The following is a 24,808-nucleotide window of genomic DNA, read 5'->3' on the forward strand; positions in this document are numbered from 1 at the left end:
AAACAGTGGGAAACAGTTGAGGTTCTATTTCGAAGTATAAAGAAATTGGAGAAGAAACCTGCTGCAATCCTCCTCCTCACCAGAGAAGGTCACTAGTAAGGCCATAGGACTCGCTGAGGCAAAAGAAGTCACAACGGTGGTGGATGATAATGATTGGTAAATGGCATAAACCAGTTCCACAAATGGGTCTGGTTGACAATCTTCGCTTGTTTCTGCCCCTTGTTGCATTTTGCAGGTCTGGTCTTCTGTCAGCATACAGAAGGAGACAACACAGGTAAATGTGGTAACTGTAGTTTATTCACAGGTAGCAGAGAGCAAGAGATAAGCAGGTAAGTGTTCATAATATAGATTGTTTGGTAGATTTAAATTGCTGTGACAGTGATGATGATCTGGAGACGAGGAAGACGAAGGATGATGAAGAGAAGGGATCATCGTACGAGTAAGGAGCCATGCAAGTTGTGTGGTTGGTAACAACAAGACCAGACAATAGGCTTTATGCACAGCTTCACTACTTCCTGAACTTCAGCCAGTCCTTTGTTTCCTGTCTGTCATTATTGGACAAACTGATTAGTCCAGGTGTGCCTGATTATTGTTACTGAGGCCAGGCACACCTGAATTAATCAGTTTGTCCAATAATGACAGACAGGAAACAAAGGGCTGGCTGAAGTTCAGGAAGTAGTGAAGCTGTGCATAAAGCCAATTGAGAAGTGAAAGGTATCTGCTTAAGTACTGTGGGTATTGATGAGTTGGAGAGGGTGCAGGTGCGCTGGATAAATACTCAGGTTAAACTAATCGAGTGGGTGGAGCTGAAGGGTCTGGTGTTGTTGAGGGTGCTGCATCCGTGACTAGTTTAGTGAGGGCGTATTTATGCTGAAGAATTTTCTTTTCTACTTTCTCTTTTGATAAATTTTTGATTACATTTTCATTTTCTTTTATTATATGGTTATTTATTCCTTTGTGTTGGTTTCTTTTCACCTTTGACACTGTACAATTTTTTTTGAGTGTTTGAGTTTTGCCAATATCTTTTTTTATTGCCCTACCCTCATTTTGAGATACACAGACTCTTCTTTTAATGTTATACCCCCAATTACCCCTAGGCAAATATCAAATAACACCTAAGGAATGTACCAATCTTACCAACCCCAAACTTTTGATCAGTGGTGTGTATAATATATTTTCATTTACAATATATATTTTGATATATTGGATCAAAAAAGCAAGTGTAATATGTTTTAGACATTTGGCACTGAAATTACGTAGATTTTAACATTTCCTGCTAATCAGCAAACAAGAAGAATTCATTTAAATTTTTCCAATAGAAAACAAAAACAAGAAAAAAACATATTGAAAAATTATATTGTATCTGAACGGTAAATGCGGAAGTTGTTTTCACTAGAAGTTCGGCAGCTGCGCTACAGAAAGCTAAAAGAAACACACACATTGTTGTAAACTGGCAGGTCGCACACTGTCTAGACTGGACACCAAATCACCTACAGTAAACAGTGTTTTCCTTCACCTTCTACAAGAAGAACATAAAAACTTAGTTTCTGAGTTTTTCTGCTTGTTTTCTCAGTCACTTACTTTTTAGGAAGTCGTTCCTGGTTCTGGAAACAATGTTGGTGAAAGTGGCTGTGGAAATCAACAGAAATGAAGGGTGTGATTATTGTGTCAAGAGAAATTAGGCGCCAAGCACCGAAGGTGCGGAGGCACCTATTGTATCTGTTCCGGTTCTTATTAGGGGCCAAGCACCGAAGGTGCGGAGGCACCTATTGTATCTGTTCCGGTTCTTATTAGGGGCCAAGCACCGAAGGTGCGGAGGCACCTATTGTATCTGTTCCGGTTCTTATTAGGGGCCAAGCACCGAAGGTGCGGAGGCACCTATTGTATCTGTTCCGGTTCTTATTATTCTTCTGTTTCTACTTCTTCCGACTGGGCGTCTATGGCAGCCCATAGAACCGTTTGTGGGAAAGTTGTTTTGGTATGACATTCTGATAGAGGACAGTCCCAACATTAAATGCACCAATTTTGGTGTCTCTAACTAATTGCCTCTAGCGCTACCACCTGTCCAAAATGTAACTTTTATTATGAACAGTATAACTTTTGAACCGTAAGGCCTATCAACAAAATTCTTCCTTGATTCCTGAGCTCATGATGATTCGATTGCACCCTATGACGTCATTTTCCGTCATAAAAATATGGCCGCCATTTTGAAGTGTTCAAAAAACCTACTTTTTCGAACTCGTCCTAGACGGTTTGTTCAATTTTCACCAAAATCGCACCAGATCATCTTCAGGCAGTGGGAACAAAAGTTATGGAATTCAAGTTGATTCGTCAAACCGTTTTCGATAAACGCACGAAAAAAAAATATTTTTCAAATGCGTATAACTCTGGCTGTGGTTGACTGATTTTCATGGGAGTAATCTCCTTAAGTTCCTGAATCCTTGCCAAGTCCACAGATACCAAACATGCTAGGTTTTGCCTTACGGTTTGTGTAGCGTTGTGATTTAGCACTTAAAAAACATTTCCCGATATCTTCGAAACCGTTAGTCCAATCGAGACGAAACCACCGTCAGAAGTTTGGAACCATAGCTTATTAACGAAATGCAAATGCCCTTATGCCCAAATATTGATAGTAAGGGGTAGTAAAATTAAATCAAAGTCACGTGTCAGTCATTTTTGACGCGTTTTTTCACATAAATGTCTATAACTCCGAAGCGAATTGAGATATTTTCACCAAATTTGGCACACACATGTATGGGCTCATTCCGAAGACACATGGAATTTTTTTTGGTATTTTGCCTCTTGGTGGCGCTATAATAGAACAAAACATGAAATTCCCATTGACTTCAATACAGTTTTGTGATGTAAAATGCTATACTTAACAAATGCATTGCTGTAACATTGTGAAACTCAGAATTTGCCACCAGCACCATCCCCTGAAGGTACTCAAAAGATTTCGAGATAGCGCCACCTGTTGGTCAAAAGTTAAAATTAAATTTCCAAAAATGCTAATAACATTTGAAAAAATATGCCTATTGTAATGAAACTGGTCTTACTAGATTCCTTGGGTCATGCCGAGAACATAGATGCCAAGATTGCATATTTGGACGAATTTCCTGTCCGCCATCTTAATTTACTTTCAAAACCTTCTTTTTCTAACTACTCCTAGACCATTCATCCGATTTCACCAAAATCGAATCATATCATCTCCAGACCATGCCGACTAAAAGTTATGGATTTCGTGACGATAGACGAAAATGTTTTCGTATACCGCAGCAACAAATTTGAGTCATGCTGGCAAAATGACTATTTATCTTTTTATCTCTGCAATGCCTTCACATTTTGACACCAAACTTTGTATGTGTCTTTGTCACCTCACTCTGACCACATCACATCGATTTCGTAACTGCGCCACCTATTTGTCGAAAGTGATAAACCATTAAATCATCTTATAAGTTACTGTATATATGATTTTTCAGCCATTTTGCCAAAATTCTCTTAAAATGTCTTTAATTGCTCCTTGCTGCAGTTGGTCTGCCACTCCCCAGATAGCAAAAAATATCCGCACGGCTTCTTTTTGCCGCCGGCCCTAAGCTGTCGGCTATAGGTGCGTTCCGCTGGCGGGGATGAAACGTTTGCCGCCGAATACGTCACTCCCATTTCTTGCGAGATGCCGCCGGGAAATAGCCGGCGGGCCGACTGCTTCATTTTCTTTAGCGGTTGCCTCCGTCTAATGGACTGCGGCCGGCTGGCGGCAAGCCGCTTTTAAATACAAGAATTTCTACTCTAAAATCGACCAGCCATGGCTATGTTTGGCATGTTGGGAGTTAGAATGGAAGTGGAACTGACAGCATTTTTACTACTTTTCATATTTGAAGCAATTATAAAATCATAATAGCCTATATGTGAATTATATCAAATATTAGTTGTTGTTTTTTTAGCAGTGAAAGAAATCTGCAACATGGCCAAAATATTGGGTATGCATACTTTATATTTTTTTATTAATTTGCAACCATGGTAATATCTATCATAAAATCTCTGTTTTGACCGGAAGGATAAACTCAAACAAAAAGCTAAAATCTCCTCTGGTTTCACAGCTGCGCTGGCAGATTTGTGAAATATTTATAAATATTTTGTCTCTCTGCCATTCCAGGAAATTTCGTTTATGTCTTTCATTTTTTCCCAACCTCGAGTTTTTTATGTATTTGACCTTTTACAGGTGGATTAATTTGCAATTATGACCTGTACAAATGGTTCAGAAAGTGTTAAATTCCCTGTAAAAGCAATGCAAAAAAATATAAACGCATTATAAATGTTAGAAATGTATTGCTAAAACACATTACAAAGACTGTGAATTGTGAAGTACTGAATTGTGGAGTAGACTGTTGTATAGGTTTTCACCATTGCTGTGTTAAGGATTTTTTTGGGCGGGGCTCAAACGATGGCTCGATGACGCACTGGAGCTACTGCGGCTGGCCTCTCCACAAACAAGTGGATAAGACACATGCCTTTGGTGTGAGAGACCCGGGTTCGAATCCAATGTGAGACACCAATGTGTCCCTGAGCAAGACACTTAACCCCTAGTTGCTCCAGAGGCGTGCGCCCTCTGACATATATAGCAATTGTAAGTCGCTTTGGATAAAAGCGTCAGCTAAATGAATAAATGTAAATGTAAAATGTAAATGTAGAGCACGCATCAGGTCGCCGCTCAATCGCGAGTTACTGTCGACTACCATCGTTTAAGTAAGTACATGTTTCCTTTTTGTGTAACGCAATATTATGTTTACATTGTTTTTAGTTTATCTTTGTAAAATCTGTAGTCATCTTTTTTCTTGCCTTACTAGTCAAGCTAAAGTAAGACTAAAGTAAGTTAGCCTTGTTTACAAAGTTGCCGCCATGTTACTATTAACTTTCTGAAATAGCTACTTAGTTTCTTCCAGGCGTTGAGTTTTTCTTTTCTTCTAAGATGCATATGTATGTATGCGTATCTTATACGTGTGTGAGTAAGTTACAGTTTGTGTTTTAAGTTAGTTTTGGTCAGTCGAATTAAGTTACGTAACCAGTTTCTGAACTAACAGTTAAGTTACGTTACTTGAATGGACAATTATGCTGCTGCCCATTAGGTAATGTGGATCCAGCAGTAGGTAGCGAATTCTATGACAAGAAAGACTGATCAGTATAACTTGTGTTATTTTCTAACTAAATAGAATGATGTATATACGGTAGGTTGTTTTCAATTGTTTGTTCCGACACGCATGCTGCTAGTCTAGTTCACAGTGTTAGCTAACACATGCTGTTTCGCCTTTTTTACACTGAGTTCAAGCATGTTCTACATGTTGAAATGTATCTAGCTACTACAGTAGGTAGCCAAAGCTTTACATCTAGAAAGACTAACGTTAACGTTGTGTATAGGTTGTTTAAATGATTTTGTTTGTCTGAACAAGTAGCTGCTAGTCCAGTAGCTAGAGTGGCTAGCAAGTGTTAGCTAAGGTGGTGGTGATGGCGCAGTGGATAAGACACATGCCTTTGGTGTGAGAGACCCGGGTTCGAATCCACTGTGAGACACCAATGTGTCCCTAAGCAAGACACTTAACCCCTAGTTGCTCCAGAGGCGTGCGACCTCTGAAATATATAGCAATTGTAAGTCGCTTTGGATAAAAGCGTCAGCTAAATGAATAAATGTAAATGTAAATGAATAAATGTAACACACGCTGTTTTGCCTTTGTTACAGTTACACTCTGAGGTTAAGCAATGTTGCTAGTTATGTTACATGTAGAAAGGTAACTAGCTACAGTAGGTAGCCAAAGCTTTACATCTAGAAAGACTGAGTATAACTTTTGGTGTTTTCTAACAAAGCAGAATGATGTATATAGGTTGATAGGACAAACAAAATAATTTAAACAAAGTATGCTGCTAGTTCAGTTCACAATGTAGCTACAGTGGCTAGCAAGTGTTAGCTAGCACGTGCTGTGTTGCTACTTTACTTCTAGGATTTAAGGGGATTATGATGAGTTATAAATATCTGAACTGCTGTGCTTTTTATGTTTGAGGACAATGCTGTGTTCACTTGAATCACTAAACTGAATGAGTAAATTTTATTTTTAACAATTTCACTGTTCTACATTTGGCTGATCAGTTTTTTCCCCTACAGCATAGCTACTGTATATTCCTAATGTTAACAATGTGGTTTTGTTTACATTTTCTTGCAGATACCTTGACCGGAGCCTAACTGGTTATCTTCACCCAAGAGACCCACTGTTGGACAATCGTTTTGGCTTTAAAGGTAAATGCATTGTTAGTCACAATGTCTAGTTACTGGGCCAAAAGGAGAAGAATATTGAAAGGAGTTGAGAGGGACAAACAGGAAATTGCAGCGTCAAACAATGCTCTACTTGCTGCTATTCCTGACTTTGACCAAGTAAATCCTCCTGTTAATGAACATCAACATAGAATGGCTACAAGCCATGGACAAACTGTAACCTCTGAAGCACAGGAAATAACTGTTGATAAGGTATATGAAGCTGGTGAAATGTTTTCCTCAAGCACAGAAGATAGTGAAGAGGAGGAGGATTGCCTAAGGACACAATTGGCAGGGTGGGCTATTGACAACATGATCCCCCATGTGGCAATTGGTAAGCTTTTAACCATTTTGTCCAAGGATCATCCAACCCTTCCTAAAGACCCAAAAACCCTTCTGAAAACAGTGACTTGTGTTAAAACAACAGAATTCTCAGGTGGTGTATACCATCACTCTGGAATTGAAAGTGGAATACTATCACAGTTTTTAGTGTCTCCTCAATTGCAGAAGTTAACGTCAGTTTCAATGCAAGTTAATGTTGATGGACTTCCACTTTTCAAAAGCTCAAATGCCCAGTTCTGGCCAGTTCTTGGTTTAATTGAGCAATACGTGGGTAATGTCCAGCAAAACAAACTTCCATTTGTCATTGGTCTCTATTATGGGAAAAAGAAGCCAAGCAGCCTTCACTTTTTGAATCCTTTTGTAGAAGAGGCACAGCGACTTGAAACGGAAGGAGTTCTGTTTGAAAGGAGAGCACTTCCTTTCAAAATATCAACATTCATCTGTGACGCCCCTGCTCGTGCACTTGTTAGAAATGTGAAAGGTCACAGTGGATATTATGGGTGTGACAAGTGTGTTCAAAAGGGGGTCCACTACGAGAACAGTTTGACCTTTCCTCAAACAGATGCTACTCTAAGATTAGACCATGCAGTCCCTGACAAACTTTCTGATGACAGTCATCAGTGTGGAGAAACGCCATTGGCATTGTTGTCTGTTGGTTTGGTCACCCAGTTCCCACTGGATTATATGCATCTGGTATGCCTTGGAGTGACAAGAAAGTTGTTGCATCTTTGGCTAAAGGAACGGCGACTGACAAGAATTTCGCCCAGCATGGTAAAAGAGCTCTCCAGAGTACTCCTGACCTTCACACCCCATGTTGCGTGCGAGTTCAACAGGAAGCAACGATCCATGGAAGATGTTGAGCGTTGGAAAGCTACAGAATTCAGGCAATTCCTCTTGTACACTGGACCAGTCAGCTTAAAAGGCCTTGTACCAACTCAAGTGTACAACAACTTCATGCTGCTTTCAGTTGGCATCACCATCCTACTGAATGTGTCCCTGTGTGCTGACCTTACAGACTATGCACACGGAATATTGGTTCTCTTTGTTGATCACTGCAGCAAGATTTATGGAAAAGAACATGTGACATATAACATGCATGGATTGGTGCACCTCAGTCAAGATGCCAAAAAGTATGGTGTCCTTGATAACATCTCATGCTTCCCATTTGAAAACTTCCTTGGGTATCTGAAGAAACTGTTGCGCAAGCCTACACAACCACTGCAGCAGGTTGTTCGCCGATTGTCCGCGAGAAGTCAGCACAGAAGAACAAACATCTCCAAAACAAGGTCCTTGAGAGAGCACAACCATGGGCCACTCCTCAACGGTCTTTCTGTGAAAAAGCAGTATGAGGAGTGTTACTTTCAAGACTTTGTTGTGAAATGTTCAGAGGGAGACAACTGTGTCCTGTTGAAAAATAAGGACATTGTTGTTATACAGAATGTCGTCGTTGATGAAATGGACAACACTTTGGTCATCTACAAGAGGTTCCGGAACATGGTCGATTTCTTTACTTACCCTGTGGAATCTTCAAAGCTAGGCATTTTTGATTTATCTGGCCTATCAGACACACTCCGCTTTACGCATATACCAAATGTGCAGAAGAAATATTATCTTCTTCCTTGCCTGGATGGAAAGGCTGGTTTGCCGTTGATCCACTTGTAAAAATGACTGTTTTTTTGAAGGGGTGAGAATTTAAATTGTATTGCTTTTGCCTGGAAAGTGATCAATGTATACTTTATGCACATTTTTCTTCTATTTTAGATGCTGTTTGCCATTGTTCAGTTTATTGACGAGGAGGATCTGCCATTTGCAGTGGTTCCACAAGTGTCGCTCAGCGAGGGCATGTGCTATTGGCCCCCATTTAACCTCCGCAAAAAAGACAAAGGCAACAATTTAGCCATCCGCTGCACGCCTCCACACAGCACCTGTGAGAAACATCATTTTAAGTTTATGAAGGGAGCAGGTAAATGGGTCTGACTTGTGCATTTGATTTTCCTGCATTTCATCTGTGTATTTTCTTTGTTTATGGTAGATAACTGACTCTTTCATTCATTATTCCTTGCTCTAGAATCTTGGCAAGAGGCGATGAGATATTTGGTGCACTTCCAAACAGGTTCCAGCGTTGAAACGACGGACGATGACAAGAAGGGTGTAGGGAACTCAGCTTTTTGGAAATATTAATAATCAATAATATCTTGTTATTATTAATTATAAATATTTGGGTCAGTTAATTGGATTAACTTGATGTGGCTGAATTAATATTACAATCAATTAATCAGTTCTTCCAACGAACTCTTTTGATTATTAATTTATTCTAATAAAGGGTATCTTCCATGGCCACCGAAGAATAATTATTTCTTCGCCTGTACAGTACTTTGAGCCAGTAGCAAAAACCGTGATCGTAAAGTGACTTGTATTGCAAACAAAACAGAACCAAATACATATTATGTACAAGTTTTATTAACTAAATATAGATATTTATATGAATATAAATAAACTAAACAACATACACACATGAATACATAAATAGGTTAGTGATAGGATGAAATTGGAAACCGGAAGAGGGTCTATGAGAAGAACCATCAGAATTTCATTTTCACATTTCATTGAATTGAATACTTGCATTTATAATGGGAACAATTCTTGAAGTTGTTGAAAATTGAAGTCGTTGATGGTTCCGGCAGCGTCAAGTGGAAGTTGGTTGAGCGTTCTCTTTCTCCAGGAACGCATGATTGGAAGTGAGGAAGTCAAAAGGATGGGTGATTGGAGTCGTTGTTGGTTGGAGTCTTTGTTCCAAAACTCCTGAGATTGTCCTTGGTTCTTTGTGAGAGAGTCTTCTCTCTTTTCCATGAGGCCGGATCTGGTTGGAATCGAGGCCTGCTGGGCCCTGGGGCCCCCGTGGAGGGGGAGGGGGCTCCCCAGTCTCACCAGAACAGTGTTGCGGCTGGATGAAAAAACTAAGAGAGGGCGGTCACTGTTGCCTGCCTCTGATATACCCTGAGAAAAGAACCAACCCCTAAGGTTTGAATGGACCTATGAGTAAGGTGACATGTCCGAGAGGGGAAGCGGCTCTTAGTTGATTTATGGTCTTTGTCCCCAGCATGCTTAGACTGTTCATTCAAGCTCAAATAGACATAACAAATTCACATTGCATTCTAAGAGAAGGTGATGTACATCAAAGTGTGTGTCATTAAATGAGGATTAATTTGCTAGGAAGCATGATACAGGTGAGGTTATATTGACCGTTGGGTGGTTGTTCAACCACATACACCCCAATCAAACATACCATGTTGTTATACCTAATAGTACACGAGACAGTAAATCATCACAGTTTCTGTGAGGCATGTTCCTTCATAGATCAGAGTAACACCGCAAAGTTTATTTAATTAAAGATGGTCTCTCTCTCTTAAGCATGTGGCGCATGTGGCCACATTCCTTTGAGGTCGTAAAGTCTGTTATCAGTCTTAAAGTGTTCTGTAACCGGACACCCGGCTGACAAAGTAACTTCATTTGTGAGGTTAGTTTTGGGGGAGAGTTTCATAGACCTTTATATTCATTAAATATAGTGAATATGAATAATTAGTGTGTGTCTGATTGGTCCAGACCCTACAAGGGAATGAGAAAGAGAATATCAAATTCCAAGTACAGACCCCAGGCCTCTTCTGATGAAGAGGAGTCTAGTCTTCCAGATGCACCAGCAGTGCTGTCATTTGGACAACCTATTTTGAGCTTTGAAAACATTGTTCCCGGTAACAAGGTTTCAGTGCTGCCCGATGCTCCAGAAGTTGCATCGATTCCAGAAAACCAGGAAAATGTTGAGCCATCTGTAGACTTCAGAGCTGGTATGTAAAATTGCTTGATTTGTGATCCTCCAACTTAACTATACCCTTTGTTAGATTTTCAAATTTCTGCTTCCTCTTTCTCAGAACCAGGTTTCTCCCCAGAAATCCAGTCTCCACTTCTCAGAGCCAAGAGTTTCAGTACAAGTAAGTGATGTTATTTGTGAAGTTTTTTTTGTCTTGGACTGGTTTCTCGCCGCAGCAGGTTCTGGATGAAAGGTGTCGAGGTGTGTTGTACATTCCATTAGCTTTGCACAGTTCAATTATAGTTTCATTAATGAATATGCAATACCCTGCAGTGAAATTAAAGCTGTTATGTTTGCTCCACTAGCTCGTCAAGTACTAAGCTTTACACCCCCAGCAGCAAATTTACCCTGGCAGCATATGAGTGAAAACGCTGGAAGTATGTAATTTGTTGCGATAAACTAAGTGGTACATTTTAAGTCCAATTATTAAATGTATGCAATGACTTTAAACATATTTTTACATGTCAATGATTATCAATAGGAGAAAGTCATCGCTCCGTTATTGCCCGTTATAAGTTTTCAGCTATGAAGGTATATTCCAGGCCTATGTCTTAGTGTCCAGTGTTTTAACAGTATTGAAAATAGTGCCTTTAGGTATTTTTATTTGTTGTTTTTTTTATATAGATTTCCAGAGACTCCAAAATGAAAAACAAGCTGTGATGGAGGAGAACCAAGCCCTTAGGGAGGAGAACCAAGCTCTGAGGGAGGAGAACCAAGCCCTGAGGGAAAGCAATGCATGAGCAGGTGAGAACATGCACAAAAAAGTAAACTTTAAGAGAGTATGTGATGTAGGTCCAAAATTACCATATGCCTTTCATTTTGTAGCTTCGGATGACAGCGGCTCACTTCAAGAGCAGGTGAAGCAAGTTGGGAATATGTTGAAAACGTTTGCTCGCACTGGGCAATCAGGTAGAACTTGCAAACAACACCTGTGGTTGTTGGTTTAATTCCCACTGGGGCCACCTACACATGCAGTAGACCTAGATATAAATGTCATAGTTTAGTAGTTGAGGGACCAGGACTGACTATATTATTTTATTCTGGGAACCCCTGTAGGTGCAGATCAGACCTTAATGCTGCGACGTCTTGGAGAGTTTGGTGATGTTGTGCGTAGCATGGACAACAAAATGGACACTTTGCTGCAACATTTCAGTGCCAATGTGTCTGTTGGAGAGTTATCCCTGCCAGGGGATCTGTTACTCCCCCTAGACACCCAGGAAGATTTGGCATTGCTTGACAACAGTTTGAGGCAGGATAAAGAGCTCCAGGAACGATTTGTAAGTGTGCTGATTTCGTTTATAACTCCATAGGGTAATCTAAAAAGTAAAATTAAGATTGTACACTGCATATTCTACAGTCTGAATCCACAGCCTGTCACATTTTATATTTATATTTAATTTATTTTATATACTAAGCTTCAGAGAAACGTAATTTGTAACACTTTTATTTGGATTTTCAGCTTAAAGACCTAAAGACAACCGTCTGGCGAATGCTTCAGAGTATCTTCTCTAATCACCTTTCCATCAGTACAACCTGGACTGGAGTAGGGGATAAAGCATGTTTTAGAGACATATTCCTGAAGACCATTGTTCAAAGTAAGTTGGATTTTTTTTTTCACATATATTTAAGTAGATGTGTATGGTATTATGCCATTCAAATGGTATGACAGATCTGTGTTTTCTACAGGAGCCATCCGGAAGAACCCGGCAACCCAGGATGCCACTGATGAGGCGATCCAGGCTAACGTTACGCGTTACCTGAAAGGAGCATCTGACCGTGAAGGTGGGAAAAGGCGCCGCACAGCTGAGAGGGACCCACAGCTGACCCCTTAAAACTAGGCTGACTACTGACACCCCAGGATCACTGACAACTGGAACCCTTTCTTTATCCTGCAGTCAGTAACATCAAAATGCCTAAAGAAGCCAGAAGTGTCAGACTACACTCACCAAATCCACACTGTTCACTTTGGAAATTTCTTTTCTTTTCTTTTTTTTCTTCCCCGTGAATACCTCTGATACTTGATATTGCACATTTACCTGGTACCAAGTATTCTACTTACTACATTTGCTTTTTTCATTCCATCACAGTGCTTAACTTTTATTCTATTTTTAAATATAGTTTGTAAATCATTGTGCCACAGGTCAGCATTGCAGTTATAATGGTCTGTTCTACTACTGTTTTACTTCTAATTTTATATATATATATATATATATATATATATATATGTGTATATGTCAAGTTGTTTATCACAGATACAAGAGACACAGATCTTATTGCAGCACAGTGAAATCTTGTATCCCAGGTCAGCAATGCCATTATAGTGGTCTATTTTACTCCAGAGCTTTACTCTAAATTATTAGCACTTATCCTATTGTTAGAAATGGCTTGTAAATGTGATGTTATACGTCGATTTTTTTGGTATCCTGCACATTCTTTGGTACCAAATATTCTAATTACTAATGTTTACTGGTAATTATATTCATCCCAGAGCTGACCTCTTTATATTATTAACAGTTATTGTAAGTGTTATAATTTGCTTGTAGGCTAAGGCTGTTTTTTGTAACAAAAATTTAATTGTAAACCTGCATGTTCTTTAGTGTATATATATATATATATATATTTTTTTTTTCTGTTAATTATATTTCAGTGATCTGACATGTTTCAATGCCAGTTACTGTACTGTGCATGTTCTTTAGTGTGTATTATTTTTCTGTTATTTATATTTCAGTGATCTGACATGTTTCAATGACAGTTACTGTACTTTGCACTGTGGAATTAAATGTCACAATCACAAGCGGAAGCAATGATGCAAGTAATCTCTTTATTGAGAGGGTAAAAAGATCAAAGTCCAAGCAACACGGGTGGGCTGGTGGCGCAGGGACTAGATGGTCAGCGTGCAGGTGAAGAGTGCTGGTCGTGAATCCAAGTGCAGGTGAACATCCAGACGAGACGAAACCGAGAAGACACTGAACAGGAACTCGAACCGGACCAGGACTGCAGACAGGACACGCGAGGAACAAACACTGTGAACACCAAACAACGATCTGACAAAGAGAGGAGAGTGTGATGAGTATAAATAGGAGAGATGATTTGCAGCAGCTGGTGCAGAGAATGAGATCAGCTGGTACGCTGATCAGCGGAACGAGCGGTAACGCCCACTCACACGCGCTCACACACACATAACAACAATTACACGAGACATGAAGAAAACAGCGAATTCATGAACCGTGATAGTACCCCCCCTCCTAGGAACGCCTCCTGGCGTCCCCAGACTCCCTTACCTGTCGATTGTAATCATCAATAAGGGAGTGATCCAGGATGTCTCTAGCAGGCACCCAACTTCTCTCCTCCGGACCGTAACCTTCCCAGTCCACCAAGTACTGGATTCCGCGTCCCCTCCGCCTTGAGTCCAGAATACGATTAACCAAATATGTTGGTTCCCCTTCTACGAGTCGCGGCGGTGGGGGAACCGGAGCAGGCGGATTAATGCGAGAGTGAAAAACGGGTTTAATTTTGGATACATGAAAAACGGGATGAATTCTCCTGTACACTGGAGGAAGATTGAGGCGGACTGCCACCGGATTAATGATTTTGGTGACAGTGAACGGGCCAATGAATTTGGGAGCAAGCTTATTAGAAACGGAGCGGAGAGGAATGTTCTTGGTAGAAAGCCACACTTTGGAACCGACGACGTATACGGGAGGTCTAGACCGGTGGTGATCGGCCTTGGCCTTGGTGCGCGCTCCCACTTGGAGTAGAGTCTCACGGGCTCTAGTCCAAGTGCGATGACACCTCTGGACGAAAGCGTGAGCGGAGGGAACCGCGACTTCGGATTCCAGACTAGGAAAAATTGGTGGCTGGTAACCTAGACTACACTCAAACGGAGATAGGCCCGTAGATGACACTGGTAACGAATTGTGGGCGTACTCCACCATTGACAGTTGTTGGCTCCATGAGGAAGGATTCTTGGAGACCAGACATCGCAACGTTCTCTCCAAATCCTGGTTGGCTCTCTCAGTTTGGCCATTGCTCTGGGGATGAAACCCTGAGGACAGACTAACAGTCGCACCCAGTAATTTACAAAACTCTTGCCAAAATTTGGACACAAATTGGGGTCCTCTGTCCGAAACCACGTCCATCGGGAGGCCATGTAACCGAAAGACGTGGTTAACGACTGTTAACGCTGTCTCCTTGGCTGAGGGTAATTTGGGCAAGGGAATAAAGTGGGCCGCCTTCGAGAACCGGTCCACCACGGTCAAAACTACCGTGTTACCTTGAGAGGGTGGGAGGGCGGTGACAAAATCTAGAGCGATATGGGACCAGGGTCTCGAAGGAACCGGCAGCGGTTGAAGGAGCCCATCTGGGGGTCGATTGGAAGTCTTACCAGTGGCACAAACTGAGCAAGCCAAAACAAAACTGTGAACGTCGCGAGCCATGCGTGGCCACCAGAATCGTTGCTTGACTAAAGATGTAGTGCGACTAACTCCTGGATGACAAGCCACGTTGGAACAATGCCCCCACTGAATGACCTCAGACCGTAATCCCTCTGGCACAAATAACCGGTTCGGTGGACAACCGACCGGAGGCGTTACCCCTTGTAAGGCCTTCTTGACCTTCGATTCGACCTCCCAAGTGAGTGTAGAGATAATTAAGGTCTCTGGAAAAATGCACTCGGGAGTAGACGGGCGATCGGAATGGTCAAAAATGCGTGATAAAGAATCGGGTTTGATGTTTTTAGAACCCGGGCGGTACGAGAGAGTAAAGTCAAAACGTCCGAAAAAAAAAGTGCCCACCGAGCCTGCCTAGAGTTCAGTCTTTTAGCGGTTCTAATATATTCCAGATTCTTATGGTCGGTCCAGACGATAAAAGGTACCCCCGACCCTTCTAACCAGTGGCGCCATTCCTCCAACGCTAACTTGACTGCCAACAACTCTCTATTACCAATGTCATAATTACGTTCGGCAGGAGACAAACGGTGAGACAAAAACGCGCACGGATGCATTCTGTCATCTGTAGGGGAACGTTGGGACAACACTGCACCTACCCCCACCTCTGACGCATCAACCTCCACCACGAACTGACGTGATGGATCAGGGGTAACCAAGATTGGGGCTGAAACAAAGCGGCCTTTCAGTTTGGCAAACGCAGCCTCAGCTGCGTCTGACCACCTGAACGCAGTTCTGGGGGAGGTCAAGGCGGTCAGAGGCGAGGCTAGTTGGCTGAAATTGCGAATGAACCGCCGGTAAAAATTGGCGAACCCCAGAAACCGCTATAGGGCCTTACGGGAATCTGGACTTGGCCAATCTACCACAGCCTTAACCTTTTCAGGATCCATACGCATACCCTCAGATGACACAATATATCCTAAGAAGGGAACAGACTGTGCATGAAAAGCGCATTTCTCCGCCTTGACAAAAAGCCCATTCTCTAGCAGCCTCTGAAGCACTCGTCGAACGTGCTGCACGTGTTCCTGGAGAGAAGAAGAAAAAATCAATATGTCATCCAGGTAGACATATATGAACTGATCGACCATATCTCGCAGCACGTCGTTGACGAGTGCCTGGAAGACTGCTGGGGAGTTGGACAGGCCGAAAGGCATGACCAAGTATTCAAAGTGCCCCCTGGGGGTATTAAAAGCAGTCTTCCACTCATCCCCCCTCCTGATGCGAACCAAATGATAAGCATTACGTAAATCCAATTTCGTGAAGATCGACGCTCCCTGCAACCTCTCGAAGGCTGAAGACATCAGCGGCAAAGGATAAGTATTCTTTACCGTGATGCTGTTCAGCCCCCGGTAGTCAATACAAGGTCGCAGGGATCCGTCCTTCTTCCCCACAAAAAAGAACCCCGCCCCCGCTGGAGAAGAGGAGGGACGGATGAACTTAGCTGCTAGAGAATCAGAAATGTATTTCTCCATGGCCTCTCTTTCTGGAACAGAAAGTGAATATAACTTGCCCTTAGGCGGAGACGTACCTGGCAGTAACTCTATAGCACAGTCATAGGGACGATGTGGAGGGAGAGAAGCAGCACGAGACTTACTGAACACTTCCTTCAGGTCTAGATACTCCGTGGGCACGTTTGATAAATCCACTGCTTCCTCCTGAAACGAAGAGACAGAAACAAACGGACAAGCAGACACAAGACAGGACTCATGACATTCACTGCTCCACTCAGATACTGATCTCTGCTGCCAGTCTATCTTGGGGTTGTGTTTGATGAGCCAGGGGTGTCCTAAAACAACGGGTGCAAGAGGGGAGTCCAGAATGTAAAAGGTGATGGTTTCAGTGTGATTGCCAGACACGCTGAGTGTGATGGGTTCAGTAGTGAATGAAATGGTGGGAAGTGCTTGACCGTTAAGAGCGTGAACTGCGATGGTACGGGTGAGAGGCAGAAGGGGGGCCTGAATCTTGAGTGCGAATGTGTAGTCCATGAAGTTACCTTCCGCCCCAGAGTCCAGTAGTGCTCGACAGTCGTGAGTGTGGGTTGACCATCCTAGTCTTACCGGGAGGAGCGTAGATGTTGATGAGGTCTTCTCAGCGGAGATCCCACCCGACAGTAGCCTCAAATTTACTGCCGGGCTTGCCCTTTTACCGGGCAGTTGAACGCGAAGGGTCCCGCTGTGCCACAGTAAAGGCAAAGGCCTTGGGACCTCCGCCTTTCCTTCTCCTCCCGGGAAAGCCGAGCTCGCCCGACCTGCATGGGCTCGTGATCGACGACGGGGCTGACCGCGTCACCGCCGCTGGTACGCAGGGTCTCCACTGCTCCAGACATCCGAGCGGGTAACCTCCTACGTTCGACTCGAGAAAGTCGGGAATCCACACGAAGTGCCAATTCGATCAGTCCATTGAGAGTAGTTGGTAAGTCCAGGGCATAAATCTCTCTTTGGACGCGGTCAGCCAGCCCATGCAGGAACATGTCCCACTGCGCCTCCTCGTTCCATTGACACTCAGCCGCCAACGTCCGGAACTCGATGGAGTAATCAGATACAGATCTTTCGCCTTGCTTGAGGTCTGCGAGAATCCGAGCCGCTTCTCTTCCTGCGACCGCACGGTCAAAAACCTTCTTCATCTCGGCGGCGAGTGTCTGGAACGAGGCGCAGCACGGATCTTGGTTGTCCCACACCGCCGTCCCCCATAGAGCTACCCTCCCAGTCAGTATCGTGAGCACAAATGCGACCTTGCTTCGTTCATTAGCGAAGGTCCTGGGCTGTAGAGAAAAGTGCATCGAACAGCGTGTTAGAAATGCTCTGCAAAAATTCGGCTCACCGTTGTAAGGCTCAGGAACAGGTAGGCGGGGCTCTGACTGGGAGACGCTCTCTGGTGGTACGGGAGGAGCAGACGGTGTGGGTGGCGCCGTGGGAGCTCGCATAAGTTGGAATTGCTGGGTGAGCTCGGACACCTGCGCCACAAGAGCTTGAATAGCCCGACCCGACTCACTCATGTGCCTCTCCTGGGAATCCATCCGTGCAATGCTGGTCTTGACGAATTCCTCTAAGGAAGATGTGCTTCACTTGCTGCTTCCATTCTAGGTCAGATCGTTCTGTCACAATCACAAGCGGAAGCAATGATGCAAGTAATCTCTTTATTGAGAGGGTAAAAATTCGGCTCACCGTTGTAAGGCTCAGGAACAGGTAGGCGGGGCTCTGACTGGGAGACGCTCTCTGGTGGTACGGGAGGAGCAGACGGTGTGGGTGGCGCAGTGGGAGCTCGCATAAGTTGGAATTGCTGGGTGAGCTCGGACACCTGCGCCACAAGAGCTTGAATAGCCCGACCCGACTCACTCATGTGCCTCTCCTGGGAATCCATCCGTGCAATGCTGGTCTTGACGAATTCCTCTAAGGAAGATGAGGCTTCACTTGCTGCTTCCATTCTAGGTCAGATCGTTCTGTCACAATCACAAGCGGAAGCAATGATGCAAGTAATCTCTTTATTGAGAGGGTAAAAAGACTCACGACTCACTCATGTGCCTCTCCTGGGAATCCATCCGTGCAATGCTGGTCTTGACGAATTCCTCTAAGGAAGATGAGGCTTCACTTGCTGCTTCCATTCTAGGTCAGATCGTTCTGTCACAATCACAAGCGGAAGCAATGATGCAAGTAATCTCTTTATTGAGAGGGTAAAAAGATCAAAGTCCAAGCAACACGGGTGGGCTGGTGGCGCAGGGACTAGATGGTCAGCGTGCAGGTGAAGAGTGCTGGTCGTGAATCCAAGTGCAGGTGAACATCCAGACGAGACGAAACCGAGAAGACACTGAACAGGAACTCGAACCGGACCAGGACTGCAGACAGGACACGCGAGGAACAAACACTGTGAACACCAAACAACGATCTGACAAAGAGAGGAGAGTGTGATGAGTATAAATAGGAGAGATGATTTGCAGCAACTGGTGCAGAGAATGAGATCAGCTGGTACGCTGATCAGCGGAACGAGCGGTAACGCCTACTCACACGCGCTCACACACACATAACAACAATTACACGAGACATGAAGAAAACAGCGAATTCATGAACCGTGATATTAAAACATCAAATGGAAAATTGTCTGGTTTGATCAATCATATTTTTGAAAAACTGCATGATATATATTTATATATATATATATAATAAGCGGCGACAGATCGCTCGAAAATAGCGTTTGCCTCCGACGGGCCGCGGAAGGTTCGGCCTCGGTATAACGACGGCGGAACGGCGGTTGGCCAGCGGGCCGGCCGCGGAACGAAGGCGGTAGGAAGGCGCCGGTGGTCCGTCGTCAAACGTGTTTGCGATATCGCCATTCTGACGCTTCTACTGCCTCCGGAGCGCCGCCGGCGGTCCGCTGACTCATTGCTATCTGGGTCCCACCCATGATGGCATCTGTTGCCGCTTCTTGCGCTTGGCCCCGGTAATGGCTGCTTGCAGCTATATTTATCCCTGCATCCGTTCCTAAGACATTTCTAATATTATCTTCTACCTGATATGAGATGATGGAAGATCATTTCTGAGAGCAGAATCTCCAGGACTTTACCTCTGTCAGAGATCTTGAGCTCCTCTTGGCAGAAATCGTCCAGTTTGTCTCTCAGCTGATCGACAGATTCTCTCACACCATCAAAAGAGGAGAGAGAACTGAAGGGATTTTTATTTACGACTGTAGATTAAGGAGGAGCTGAGAAAGACTGGAAACTCTACAGAAAACAGAAATGAAAGCTCATCACCTCCACACTTTTAGCCAAAAACCTGCACTACTATCAGATTTGTGCGGCTCTTGTTGATCTTTAGTAAATCTCCTCAATCCAGCACTTTCACTTCTTACTAAAACCAGGAAGTATGACCATATTAGCCCAGTTCTATCAACACTGCATTGGCTCCCAATTAAACATTATATAATTTAGTCTTCCTAACATTGGGAAGTTTAAATCTATACTAAAAACACATCTCTTTAACCTGGCATACACATAGAACATTATACATTTCTATCATTCAAATCAGTTAAATGATTGTGAGGCTGCATAACCTAGGTCAGCCATAACCGGGAAAACTTCCAATAATACCTGATGTACTCGTTACATCATAAGAAGAATGGCATCTACACTACAAGGCACTGATCCTCAACAAACCAGTCTCCATACCGGCGTAATTACTCCTATCTTCAACCAGATGGAACTAGATAAATAATCTGAATGTTCTGATCCAATAATACTTATGACCTATAATGCTGCCTGAATCATAAGCATACTCTGTTCATTCGTTGATCAGAGGCCAACGCCCCCCCCCCCCCCCCCCAAACTGAACCTGGTTTCTCCCAAGGTTTTTTTCTCCCTCCATTCTGTCACCTGATGGGGTTTTGAATTTAATATTCAACTATATTATTGATCTGTCTGCATTGAAACCATTATATGATGTTTTATTAACAAAGTTCGGGAGGCACGTTCAGATAATTAACACGGGTGGATAGCACTCAGCAATCAACGATAAGAGGTGTATATATAGACTCAGCAGTCTCACATCAATCCATTGACAGTTTAGGAGCACCGCTCCTTCTCCACACTTCTAGTCCTAACTACTTACATAGGGGGGAGTACTCCGAGCTCGGAGCCCTCCCCCCGGACAGCACGCCAAATACGCTTTAAACTTTACCCCCTCTAATTGTATGTTAGTGTGAATTTGTGAAATGAGAACTGAACTGAGCTGGACGATGATATCACTGGCTACGCTTACACTTGGCATTAACATGCGATCACCATGATCTGATCAAGCAGAGCTGATGCCATCTGTGGTAGAAAAAATGTGCGTTCTATACAGAAAATGAATTTTGTTGCAACTTTTGGGTGCAAAGGCAAACATTTCAGTATATTTTCAATGTACTTCGCACTCGACTGTATCGCAAAACCACACAGCTCTCAGTTCCGGAGAGAAGAGGGAGAATAATGACAGTGGGTGGGGTTTTGTGTGACGTACACCTGTGAATGCAGACACGATGGCTGGATTGCATTTACATTTCACTGAGATCCTCGACTAACTCTGGACCAGGACACACTGATCGGATAACATTCCAATCAGAAGCGCGTTGGCACTTGTCTTTTCAATGTGTATGTGGACAACATCTGGATACAGGTCGCATGTTAATGCCAAGTGTAAACGCAGCCACTGCTTACACCAGAGCGGCTATATATATATATATATATGGATGAACTAAATGACTTTTTTACAACAAAAATTAACCATCGCTGAACTTACTTAAGCTGGACTATGACGCTATTTTCTTTTAGCGCTGCTGTATAGCAGAAACAACTTTGTTGCATTATTTTCCTGTTATCACTGTAAAGCTGCTTTGAAACACTCTGTATTGTCAAAAGCTCTATATAAATAAAGATGACTTGACTTGACAATGTCAGCTTCATTCTTTTGATATTCATTATATCATGTTAGAACTACAAGTTCTGTAACTTTATTTTGATGGTCCCTTTTGAACATTCTGTTGAGAAATTCAGAAACAGCCCTGATCATTTGGCAGGGCGGAGTAAATTTTATCAGGAAAAGCAGTTCAAAGGCTACAAGTAGAGTCTGGCTGATGATATAACAACCAAACACACAGATCAACACTTCAGTCAACAGCTTATTCTGCTCTCATGAAATGTTTCTCTGTGAGTCTCTTGCTCAAGTTCACTATGATCATGGTCTTCTAGATCTCTGTTACCTGCAGGAATTGGATGGGATCCTGTGTGTGTGAAAGCTGCTCCAGCTCAGCGTCTCTCCTCCTCAGATCATTGATCTCCTGCTCCAGTCGCTCTAGTCGTCCTTCAGCTCGACTCACTGCAGTCTTTTCCTGATCTCTGATCCGCTGTGTCGCCTCAGAGCGGCTTCTCTCAAGGGAGCGGATGAGCTCAGTGAAGATCCTCTCACTGTCCTCCACTGCTGTCTGTGCAGAGCGCTGTTACACACACATCACAATCACACAGTGTCGTCAGCGAGTCCTGACTGAGACGTCTCAAACTTCTCTTCTTCTCCAGACTCACCTTATGAGACGCCACAGCCTCTATCAGCTGCTGAAGATCTTTCTCTCTCTGCTGGATCCTCTGCATCTCCTTCAGCTGGTGCTAAAGGACAAACCAATAACAGGAGAAACATCACAGAAATCATCAAGTAAACAGATATGAATCCAATATCTGTGAAATGGTGAGAAGAGAATGCATCCAAAATCACATACTCTCTTGAATAGGTAGTTATTTTGAATATGTTTATTTCCTTCTACACAGTATGAATGTCTGTAGTATGAATGTAATCTGGGCGTACTACATTCACCATGTTTTAATTATCGTGTGACCTACCAGCGTCGCCACCAGCTTCACTGCCACAAATCCTCTCCTGTGGCCTAATGGGATAGTAAAGTGTTGATTGTATGCATACTTCAGAAATTCGCCTGAAGTAGTAGGACATCCGTGTACTTTCTGCTTACTCTTTTATGAGTACTGTGAATTTGGACATACTTCTTTTGTCACATACTATTTTCACCTACTATATAGTAGAGAAGTATTTGATTCTGGATGCAGCCTTAGAGTACCCCTAATTTATTTACCCCTTATGCTACCCCTAATGTCCTTTTTAAAGATTGAAACTTTTGGACCCTATTGACTTTCAATATTCAAAAAGTTTATAGGTCACTCCAAAGGGAGTTACTCTCTATTTCATTGTCACTGTTTCTGAACTCCCTGAAATGCCTCCATTGTATGTCTTGAGTTTTTTGCAGGGAACAAACATGTCACAATATTTCTCAATTAATGAATTCCCACCCAAGGAATATAAGGGGGCGAGGACTGGTTGAGTTAGTGCCCCTGTGAAAACAAGTTTGGACCCCCTTGTGGCCCCCCTAAATGTGAAGTGTGAAATTATTTTTACAAAACTGTTTTTGCTATCGTTTTTTACATCCGTTATTAGACAATGGCAACGCGGAACACAAATGTAACCCACACATTTTCTAGAGGGACTGCTTAAAGCAGAACACAACAGCTGGTATTATTTATTGAACCTTATAAAGAAGTTTTCTTTGAGCTTTTTAAACTATGCAAGGTAGCTATTTCAATCCCTGTTAGTACTGTTTCTTGTGAACAAAGTTCTTCTGCACTAAAGCTGGTGTGGTGAAAACCTATCTCAGGTCCACAATGTCAGATGACAGATTAAGCAATTTAGGTGTTCTAAGTATTGAGTCAAGGAGGGCACAGGCCTTAAATCTAGAGGAATTTGCTGATCTTTTTGCAAAAAAAAACACAAATCGTAGAATACAGTTAATGTGACTGATACTGAATATGTAATGCAAATGTAAAAATATAATGGAAATGCAATTACAGTTACTGTGACTAATACTGAATATGCAATGCAAATGTAAAATAGAAATGCAAATACATTGTTGAATGATTATAAACATGGTATGCTGCCTGTTAATGCCTGCAGTGCAGTGCAGAAAATGATATGACAACAATACGGTCTAAATGTAACTGGCCCCTCTAACAGTACAACTGGCCCCAGCTAGACTTGAAATTAAACTGTAAATTATCATTATGGGACCTCTTTAAGTTCATGCCTGTTTCTCTGTCCTCTGTGCTGCAGCTGATACAGTGTTGTGGTTTTTATGTTCATCCATCACACACAGCACACATATACACTTCTGATCAGTGCGGCAGAAAACCTCAAGGAGCTTGTCGTGTTTCTTGCAGATCCTCTCCTGCAGTCGACCAGTGGTATCGATCACTTTATGTGGCTTACGTGAGTGAAATTCCTTATGAAGGTCAAAATGAGTTTGACAGTAAAGCCCAATTTATACTTCTGCGTCGAACTTACGCCGCAGCTACGACTGTAGGCTGTGTGTAGTGTGCGTACCCTTCGGCGTACCCTGACGTGCACCTCTCCAAAAATGTAACAGCGCGTCAATTCTACGCGGACGCAAGCGCTGTGGTTGGTCTGCTAGAACCCCTCCCTCAGGTTTCACATGTTCTCTCTGCATGTGTAATTGCGCGTCAATGAAGACAACGACGCAGAAGTATAAATGAAAACCAACGCGTAGTGGCTCCGGCGTAGGTCCGACGCAGAAGTATAAATCAGCCTTAAGACTCCAGAAACACCAGACAGGACTTGACGGCTTTGTGTTTTCTTCCAGTACAGGCGTCACACTGCACATCTCCATCTCCAGCATAACAGTCAGCAGAAAGTTTAGTTTTCTTCAGTTTCTCCTCCACTTCAGTCAGAAGGGTGTTTTTAGCTAAAGCAGGTCTTGGACTGAAGGTCTGTCTGCACTGAGAGCAGCTGTAGACTCTCTTCTCATCCTCCTGATCCCAGAAGTCTGTAATACAGATCTTACAGTAACTGTATCCACAGGGAATGGTCACTGGATCCTTCAGGAGATCCAGACACACTGCACACACAAACTCTTCCTGTGAAATTCTGGTTTCTGCCATTTTTACTGCATGAAGATAGAGACACAAACACACAACAGCTCAACTAAAATTCAGTTTCTCTGAACTTAGGTGATTCCTGTTTGTGACGCGTGTAAAACAGGTTTGTCTGTAAAGCAGATTCCTCATTCCTGGTCCAGAAGAGCCTCATTCCTGCTAAGTTTTTAGTTTCTTGTGTGTTCCATAACAAATTTTGTTTAATCACTCTCAGACACGCTCAGAGTATCAGTTAGAGAGAAGTGGTCATGGTTCATAGGTTTGCCTGTTCTTTCTGACTGTGTTTCTCAGTCTCCAGTTCCGGTGCACCTTTCTGCTCAAGTTTGGACTCTCATTGCTCTGATCATTTTGGGATTTTCAATGTTGATCATCGGACCTCAGCCCAT

General features: G+C 43.0%; 1 pseudogene across 1 annotated transcript; it reads right to left on the reverse strand.

The window, feature by feature from the left end:
* Positions 1–4: 4 nt before the first annotated feature.
* Positions 5–24,464, reverse strand: LOC143718613 (E3 ubiquitin/ISG15 ligase TRIM25-like; annotated as a pseudogene). Its single transcript, XR_013196457.1, has 7 exons — positions 24,082–24,464; positions 23,558–23,783; positions 21,996–22,076; positions 21,677–21,910; positions 19,508–19,664; positions 1,582–1,629; positions 5–245 (listed from the first exon to the last, which is right to left on the reverse strand). The product of XR_013196457.1 is annotated as an E3 ubiquitin/ISG15 ligase TRIM25-like (transcript).
* Between the last annotated feature and the right edge of the window lie 344 nt (positions 24,465–24,808).

This window comes from Siphateles boraxobius, unplaced genomic scaffold (genome assembly GCF_051911475.1).
Source record: "Siphateles boraxobius isolate OS27281-9 unplaced genomic scaffold, OSU_SipBor_1 61, whole genome shotgun sequence".
Taxonomy (NCBI): Eukaryota; Metazoa; Chordata; class Actinopteri; order Cypriniformes; family Leuciscidae; genus Siphateles; species Siphateles boraxobius.